Here is a 9,300-nt window from a genome sequence, read left to right as displayed (position 1 = left end):
CAGGTAGAACCACAGGGTGCCTCATGGTGTGTACCCTCTGTACTCTCTCTCTTGAGTGGGGAAAACGCCTGCTCCTAAGAGCTGAGATGCTGGCCCATATAGGTGGGGAGTAGGACATGGTCTCTTCAAGTTGCTGGACCTTCCGCGACAGTTTCTCCACAGCTGAGACAAGGGGGGAAGAGAGACTTTCTTCATATTGCTGGAGCCGGCCAGCTACCTCATCCACCGTTGGTCCCTCTTCACCTTTCCATTCCATTACTGCCAGGGAGTTGGCATATGACGATGGTGCGCTCCGTACAAACTTCCGCCACATGGGCCTTGTGCATCACACCTCATCAGGGTCTGTGGGTAAGTCTGCATTGTCCAAGTCATAATAAATCATCTCCCGCACGGCTAATTCTCTCAGGTACTGGATACCTCTTTCCATGGTAGTCCACTTGCTTGGCTGACATACAACATCCTCACTGAAGGGGTACCTCTCCCTCACGCCTAACAGGAGTCGTTTCCAGAGGCTGAGGGCTTGGGTCTTTTTCCCAATCGCCTTGTCAATGCCGCCTTCCCTAGACAGGGATCCCAGCTGCCTGGCCTCCCTACCCTCTAATTCCAGGCTACTGGCCCCATTATCCCAGCACCGGAGCAGCCAGGTGACAATGTGCTCGCCTGAAAGTCGGCTGAAATCTTTTCGCATATCCCGCAGCTCACTCAAGGATAGGGATCGAGTAATTATCTCTGGTTCTGCCTCTTCCTCCTGCTCTCGTGATGGCCCTGGTTCATCATCATCTCTTACTAAGCGAACTGATTTCTTTGTGTACTTCTTCTTCTGTATGGGGGCAACTGATACCGGCACGGGTTGGTTCCCTGGTTCAGTGGCAGTGGCTGCTATGGGGGTTGGAGTAACTGCAGTGTCTACCACAGGGGTTGCAGTAGCCGCAGTGTCTGTCGCAAGGATTGCAATAGCTACAGTGGCTGACGCAGGGGTTGCAGTAGCCGCAGTGTCCGTCGCAGGGGTTGCAGCAGCCGCAGTGGCTGACGCAGGGGCTGCAGCAGCCGCAGTGGCTGACGCAGGGGCTGCAGCAGCCGCAGGGGCTGACGCAGGGGCTGCAGCAGCCGCAGGGGCTGCTGGTCTGGTTTCCATCTCTTCCCCTTGAGGGTGCTGCATAATTCTGAGCAGTGCCTGGTAGATACTGGCCAGGGCCCAGCACAGCGCGGTGAGTTGTGCCTCTCTAGAATAGCCACAGCATTTTCCCTTCAAATATTCTACCACTTTATCAGGGTCCTGTAATTGTTCAGGGGTGAAGTCCCAGACCATTGGAGGTGAGTAGTTCTCTAGGTACCTGCCCATGCTCTCCCACATGCCATGCCACCCCTGACTATCCAGCCTCGGAGGAGATCTCTGGGTGGTAGTCTTAAATAGTCGCTTAACCCTAAACAAGACCTGGAACGTATTCAGGAGACATAGCACTAGGAACACGCTGGTTTGAGTATCCCAAGGATATTCAAAATTCTCAAAAGCTGTCATACCTGACCCGAAGGAGAAAAGGGAGGCAAAAGGGCTGGGGAAATTATTAACAAATTCTGAGAGATGGTGTCCAATGTACGGACAGGACAGCAAAACCACATAAACACCCCAAAATAGCCGTCTGAACAGTGATGTTATCATATCATAAACAGATAACGCACAGGACAGGAGAATGATAATCCTCATCCCTCTTCCAGACATGGTAAACAGCATCGCAGGGAGTACATAAGCCATATAGGAATTTATGTAACACAGCCATGAGAACAAACCAAGCAACATGATGACCAGTTATCTCAACCCTTCGAGCCCCACGTTGGGCGCCAAAAAGGACTGTCGTGGTTTAGCCTCAGATGGCAACAAAGAACCACGTGCCGCTCGCTCGCGCCTTCCTAATACAGGAAGAATCGTAAGAAAAGGCAAGACTCTTGGGTTGAGACAAAGGCAGTTTAACAGGACAGTAAAGGGAACAGGCAAACAACAACAACAACACGGATAGGGGAATATACAAACGCGATTACGGAACTGCCGCTCCCCGCCGCTCGCTGGCCGGACCGGACCCGGGACGCCCCAGCCCGCTTTTAAGCAGCAACTTCCTGCCCCCTCCCCCGGCAGCTCAGGGTGGGCATGGCTCACATGGCATGGAATACCAGGAAAAATTAACCCTATCCCCACCGGAACCAGGACACTAAGCATGTGATTTTTCCTTATTTCAGCATTAGAAATAACAGAATTCTTGAACTGAGACTTCAACTATAGGTGCTATATGCACCCATGTTTGCTCCATGTATCAAAAAAGGAAAAAAAGCAAACATTTCTAAAAGTGCCTGCTGATACTGGCTGGCTTTCCAAAGGCCAGTTTTGCTCTCTCACCTACATCTTTGTTAAGAAAGGGACCCTTCGATATGAACAGAAATGCTTGGCAGAGACCTGACTGGTAGGAGTTTCACACAGACCCCCTTTCTCCTCCTGGTCCCAGACTAGAGTCTGAGGGCAAGTGAGTGGTACAAAGGCTTCCTACAACTAAGCCAGCGCTTGGACATGATGTTGCAATTGCTACAACTATTTTGTCTCGGTGTGGTATTTTCTTGATGCAGGTTGGTCAATTATTACTCCCCAATGTAGCTCTGATATAAGGGAGCTCCTACTTGGAGAGCATGTTCTCTTTCCTTCATGAGCCGACCAGCAGAGCGCCTGTAGAGTAGCTATGCCTGTGTGACTAAAGTTTAAAACTTCCAGCATTATGAAGGCCTGAAAATGTGTGAACCTTCTTTCTTGTGGGTTCATCTCTGAAAAACGATGAAGCTAGGCCTTTATTTGGCTTCCAGACTTTGTGGGTGTTGCTATACTTGTGTTTATCTTTCTAGAGAAGGTACCATATTTTTATCATCTTTTTGGAAACACATTTTTGCTTTCACTTTTGATTTTTGGGAAATCAGCATGGTTTGCTAGAAGAAGCAGCCCTAAGATAAAAATACCTCAATGAAGTCACCAAAGGGAAATCCGTCTGGAGTGCAGTTAGGTGCTAATTCGGAACTAAAACACTGAGAGGTTAAGTCTCACTTCTAGTGATTCATCTACTAGAGATGGAGACTGTGGAAGTGCTTAAAACTAGCTGAGGTGGTTTGCTCTGAGGGAAATTGCAGTAGAGTTTTAGGGAGAGGCGCTTTAAGGAGATGAGTTCAAACGGACACTGAGTTAGGACAAAAGCTTTAGATTGTGGCAGAAATTACCTAGGAAAACAGCATTTCACATTGCCAAATAGAAAGGGAAACAACATGGCAACAAGCGAGTATGACAAATGCTCAGCTTTCAAGGAGATATGAGTCCCGTGGTCCTCTTTTAATCATAGGAATATATTCTGCCGAAATCAGTGGGAAGGAGTGTAAACTGTACAATCTGATCAAAAGGGAAAATTATGAGGGCTGGGACTAAATTTGAAGATCAAACAACCAGAGACATAATAGAAAAAATAATTATTTCAACTGTGCAGGGATCCTCTGGGAGAATAAAGTGCATTTGCAGATTGATTGTAGGTTTTAAGAAAAACGTGGAGTTTGCTGAGAAAGCAATTTCTCTGCAATGGGCTTCAACACACCTTATTTACTTTTTTTTTAAGTAAGATACAAACAGAAAATTGTATACCAGGAAACTTAGTATTGGCATAAACAATAAGGCATGACACAGTATTTTGTCATGTTCTTAGTGTGCATAGAAATTCATATTTTTAACTGATGGTAGCATGGGTGACTAAAAACTTGCAACTGTACCAAAGACTTGAGGGTAGCCATTGCCATACTAACAATGTTTTACTTAATCTGAAAAATTTGTTTTCAGATGTAACTTATTTTCCCACTTCCTGCTCACCATCCTCCAGGTCATTTAACAGCACCTTCCAGCCTTGCACAGCACTTAGAGAGGTTCTACCATTAACTGTAATATGCCAGTCATCTCTCCTGTCTCATAAATCAACAACAGGATTTCCTCTTGCAATTGCAGTTACTTTGTTTCTTCAACAAGAATTTCACAATGGGATACAATGAAAGGCTTTTGGAGAGCCTGACTGGCTCCCCAGTTGCCCTCTTGACTGTAGAGGGAACTGGAAAAGACAAGAGAAACCCAATTTTCAAAAGCAGGAATCATGCTTGTTGAATTCAACTGTGTATCAGAGACATCCAGGGAGGATATTAAGGAAAAGCAGCCCACAGACTAACCCTGCTGAAACATGCCTCTCTGCTGTGCTCTGGTGAGAACTCACCTCGACCACTGTGTCCAGCTCTGGAGTCCTCACCACAAGAAGGACATGGACCTGTTGGAACAGGTCCAGCAGAGGACCACAAAGATGATCCAAGGTCTGGAGCACCTCTCCTATGAGGACAGGCTGAGAGAGTTGGGGTTGTTCAGCCTGGAGAAGAGAAGGCTCCAGGGAGACCTTATAGCAGCCTTCCAGTACCTAAAGGGGGCCTACAGGAGAGATGGGGAGGGACTCTTTATCAGGGAGTGTTATGATAGAACATGGGGTAACGGCTTCAATTTGAGAGAGGGTAGATTTAGATTGGATATCAGGAAAAAATTCTTTACTGTAAGAGCAGTGAGGCACTGGAACAGGTTGCCCAGAGAAGCTGTGGATGCCCCATCCCTGGAGGTGTCCAAGGCCAGGCTGGATGAGGCTTTGAGCAGCCTGGTCTAGTGGGAGGTGTCCCTGCCCATGGCAGGGCGGTTGGAACTAGATGATCTTTAAGGTCCCTTCCAACCCGAACCATTCTGTGATTCTATGAAAAAAACCACTTTGGTCAACTTGGGTCAGCTGTGCTGGCTGTTTCTCCTCCCACCTTCTTGCCTACTCATGGCAGACGGAGGCAGGGGGCAGAGTAGGGAAACAAGAAAGCCTTGATGCTGTGGAAGCACTGTTCAGCAGCAGACAAATATTAGTGCGTTATCAAAACTGTTTCAGCCACAAATCCAAAACACTGCACCGTACAGGCTGCTGTGAAGAAAGTTAACTCCTTCCCAGCCATGCCCAGTACAATCTCCACCCCTTATTCCCTATCATTTGCATCATGCTCATGTGCCGTCATCAACACCCACCCCATCCTTTGATATAAACACAGATGTCATTCCCCTAAGTCTACAGGCCATCCCCCTCAAATGTTGATTCCAATATCCACTCAAATATCCATTAAAGTCTGTTCAGTTAATTAGTCCATAACTTGGGCTCCATCTGTTACGGTGTCACTCAGGACAGGAGAGGTGACATGTTGTCAAGGGCTTGTTGGGTGCTAAATACAGTCTGGGAAGGGTTATCGCTGCACTTGCCCCGTGTCTTGTGGGATGATTATCCTCCATTGGTTCAGGTAGCTCCTGCCATAGTAGTTCCTATAACATACAACTCAAATCATGACTAATTTTCCCCTGAGGTTAAATCTCCTTGAGGTACATGCCAGTTTTCACTATCCTTCCACGTTTCCGCACCACAATTGCACCCACGTCCATGAGTGAAAGCAATCCCACAAATGGGTTTACCTCTTCACAAGAGAGAAGCAACCCACGCTGTCTTCCCCAGGCCCTTCCCTTACATGTACTTCGGACACCTTACCTCCTCCTGCAGTGTGTAGGGCCTTTGCTGGGAAGGGCCAGGTCAGTTAGCAGAACCTCTGGTGTTAACCAGACAAGTGGCTTTCGCTAAATTTACAGCCCAGTGTTTCCATGTTCCTGCACTCATCAAAGTCGGGATAGTCTTTAGCTGTTCATGGAGAGAATCACTGTTTGATTTACTTGAGCCCATTACAAAAGTAGGGATCAACTGAAAAATTCTGATCTGGATGTCACACTCAGTTAATTCCCAGAATGTTTTAGTTGAACTTTCCAAAGATTCAGATTTGGGGGTCTTGTAGATTGAAATACAAATACGGTAGTATTCCTGAAGGAAAGGATAAGTAGATTTAGCTATAAAACTACAGAGCAGCCTATTTATCAGACTCTTGTCAAAGGATACTTTGATTCTCTGTTTCTAACTGTCAAAGACATAAATTCTTTTTTATTAACCACACAGGGTCTTTGTGAGCTGCGACAAGAGTGCTTTCCTGAGGATAAATAGTCTCCTTGTTGTGTCTCAGCAGACATTTGAGTCATCCTTGTGTCTTGCAGGGTGGGCCGAGCACCATGAATGAGATGTGTCTCACATTCCTCTTCTACTACCCTCGGAACAACATCTCCAGCTGCATGGGCTACCCTGACATTTTGTATGTTGTGTGTGTACCCAAGCAGGAGGCCTCAGAGTGAGTCCAGAGTCAAGATGTTTCTGGAGGTAGCAGAGGAAAATGTAGCTATGAAGAATGCTAAATGGAAAAAAAAATGAAAATGAAATGTTGCTGATAGGGAAGGGTGAGACAGGTACCTGGATCTATCAAGTTGAGCTGCCTTGTTGCAGGAATCTATATGTGGCTGGGGAAATGCAGTCAGCTCTGGCGTTCCAAGAGTAAAGCACAGCTGAGAGATAGACCCAACACACAAAACCTTGGGTAACACCAATTGCTGATACCTTATCCCTGGCTGTAGGACCTGAAAGGGACTACCTGAACTGTAAAGTCCTATCGCTTAGGCTGCAGTTGCAAGTAACCGTCCAAGACACATTTAGTCACCACTTAACTTTCAAAAAAAAAAGCTAAAGATTCTTCTCCAAAGAGAAAAAACACTCCCGCGTCTTGGTAATATAACATTGCTTAGGGGGTGATGCCATGGCAGGGCATTTTTGACGGAATAAGGAATAAAATAGTGCTGAAGGTCCCCCAGACGTCATGCATACAAAGGGAGTTAGGGTGATCCAGAAAGTCCACATACATGGAACATAGCTTACCTCACAGAATCACAGAATGGTAGGGGTTGGAAGGGACCTCTGGAGATCATCTAGTCCAACCCCCCTGCCAGAGCAGGGTCACCCAGAGCAGGTTGCACAGGAACGCGTCCAGGCGGGTTTTGAATGTCTCCAGAGACGGAGACTCCACCACCTCTCTGGGCAGCCTGTGCCAGTGCTCTGCCACCCTCAGGGTAAAGAAGTTCCTCCTCATGTTTAGATGGAACTTCCTATGCTCAAGTTTGTACCCGTTACCTCTTGTCCTGTCCCCGGGCACCACTGAAAAAAGACTGGCCCCATCCTCCTGACACCCACCCTTTAAGCATTTATAAGCATGGATAAGATCCCCCCTCAGTCTTCTCTTCTCCAGACTGAAATGACACAAATCCCTCACTGCATTTCAGTGCGTCCATCTGGTACCCACTCATCTTAGAGGTAAATGAGGGAAAAGTCTGAACTTGAGAAAGGATCAAAATTCCATCTTCTTCTCCTCTCTCAGAGGACTTCTCTGCTGTCAGGGGGGAGACCCATTGTGTGACTTTCTCTGAGGTGGCTAGTTACACATCCAGACAGTAAGAAAACAGACTAAAACGCATTCAAAACTGGCAGTGTTATGCCAGAGTCTTGTGGCTCCCAATGCAACAACAGATCATGTGATTTTATTTTTCCCTCTTTCCTTCCACCCCCAGGAACTCCAGAGAAACGAGACTGGTCTAATCAGAGATATCAGTATTCCAGAGCGGGCTGCCTGTCACAATATTTCTGGATACCTCTCGCTGTCAGGTCTGAGGGCCACTGCAAACCTTCGCTTGACTGCAGTAGGCACTTCTGAGTCATCAACCACCAAAGAAACTGCTTCACTTCCTCTTCTTTCTCTCACACAGCTGCTCTTTGCTTGGCTTATCTTGGCCTCTGAGGACAGGAAGTGAGGGGCAGAATACCAGAACAGACCGCTGGTCCAATGAAGAAGTCTCTGTAATTACTGCCTGTTAGCAGGGTATTCCAGATCTGATGGCCCTGAACATGAGAGGATACTTACATAATAGAAAACCATCTGCCTTTGGAAGAAAGAGATTAAACGGGCATTGGCATTTTTTTTTATTTTCATAAAATTACTTTCTTGTATAGTTTGTTCTAAATCAGAAAAGCTATGTATGCGGTAAAGACCAGAATACACTCATGTCTTCAGTAGCTCCTGATTAATTATTAAATCCAGAGCTTGCATAGGTGCGCTACTATAAGTATTTGCTCACTGGCATTTGAATAATCATTATGTAGTCCCAAGCCATCTACATACTCCTTCTACTTAGGTCAGTATAGGAAACTAGGCTCCTTAGTTATTAAATAATGTGACTGATTCTAAAATGAATCCTGCTGTAACCATCAGTGAGTGAATGGCAGGGGATTTACCTGCTGATTGCCAGGTAGTAATGAAGCAATGACTTGGTGTTTGCTGAAAAATAGACCTTATGCTCTGTTATATAGCAAATCTATGAATTCCAGTTTTACAAAAGCCGAATCATTTGCTGTTCTCTTTTCTTCTATTTTTCCCCCAATGTATACACGAGAATTAGAAGAGCAAATCTGATGATAGTTATGTTGATAGATAGTTGGCTAAAACTGGCACAGGCAAAAAAAAATAAAAATTTGCCTTGAAGGCAAGCTCATGAAGAGAATCCATGAGATTCCAAGAGAATCATCCAGCGAAGTCACAGCAAGGCTATGCAAATCATCCAGCAAGTCACAGCAAAGCTGTTAGTACCAAGTCACACATTCATCCTCCCTTGTATTTAATTAGGGCAAGAGGGAAGGGAAGGGAAGGGAAGGGAAGGGAAGGGAAGGGAAGGGAAGGGAAGGGAAGGGAAGGGAAGGGAAGGGAAGGGAAGGGAAGGGAAGGGAAGGGAAGGGAAGGGAAGGGAAGGGAAGGGAAGGGAAGGGAAGGGAAGGGAAGGGAAGGGGAGAATAGTTCCAGTTGGAAGGGACCTACAACGATTGTCTAGTCCAAATGCCTGACCACTTCAGGGCTGACCAAAAGTTAAAGCATGTTGTGAAGGGCATTGTCTGAACGCCTCTTAAATACTGTCAGGCATGGGGTATCAACGATCTCTCTAGGAAGCCTGTTCTAGTGTTTCACCACCCTTTGGCAAAGAAATGCTTCCTAATTTCAAGTCTTAACCTCCCCTGACACAGCTTTGAACCATTCCCATGCTTCCTATCACTGGATAGCATCGAGAAGAGGTCAGCACCTCCCTCTCCACTTCCTCTCCACAGGAAGATGTAGAGAGCAATGAGGTTGCCCCTCAGCCTCCTTCTCTTCAAATTAGACAAACTCAGAGTCCTTGCCGCTCCTCATAGTACATGCCTTCCGGCTCTTTCACCAGCTTTGTTGCCCTCCTCTAGATGCATTCAAGGACTTCCACATCCTTCTTCA

Source organism: Larus michahellis, chromosome 1 (genome assembly GCF_964199755.1).
Source record: "Larus michahellis chromosome 1, bLarMic1.1, whole genome shotgun sequence".
In the NCBI taxonomy this organism is placed as follows: domain Eukaryota; kingdom Metazoa; phylum Chordata; class Aves; order Charadriiformes; family Laridae; genus Larus; species Larus michahellis.
This window is presented reverse-complemented; position numbering follows the sequence as displayed.